The sequence below is a fragment of the Marmota monax genome, unplaced genomic scaffold (genome assembly GCF_021218885.2).
Source record: "Marmota monax isolate L192 unplaced genomic scaffold, Marmota_monax_Labrador192_F-V1.1 WCK01_AAM20220418_F8-fsc00022, whole genome shotgun sequence".
Taxonomy (NCBI): domain Eukaryota; kingdom Metazoa; phylum Chordata; class Mammalia; order Rodentia; family Sciuridae; genus Marmota; species Marmota monax.
In genome coordinates, this window is record NW_026695215.1 from 27814307 (window position 1) to 27814680 (window position 374).

Consider the following 374-nt stretch of genomic DNA (forward strand, 5'->3'; position numbering starts at 1 on the left):
CCTCCCTGAAAATAAAGAATAAAAAATCAAGAATGACTGCTTTCTGAAACAGTCTTTTGGCAACTCAGTCTGCAACCCAGTGGCCCCGGTGTCACTGAGTTAGGGTTAGGGTTAGGGTTTAAGGTTAGTGTCATTTACACTGGGGCCACTGAGTTGTATTGGAAATGGACAAATCCTGAAATTTTTCATCCCATGAGGATTTTCACTTTCTTAGAAAATAGGATAAAAAATCAGTTTGAATGGGGTGTTGTTTATTCAAATCATCTATGAGAGCCTTAGAAAATAAAAATATGGTATCTTGTCAATTTGTTTTCTTAAACTTTAGAAAAAATTGAACTGAGGGGTCAGTTCAATAAACTTAATGAAAAAAACAC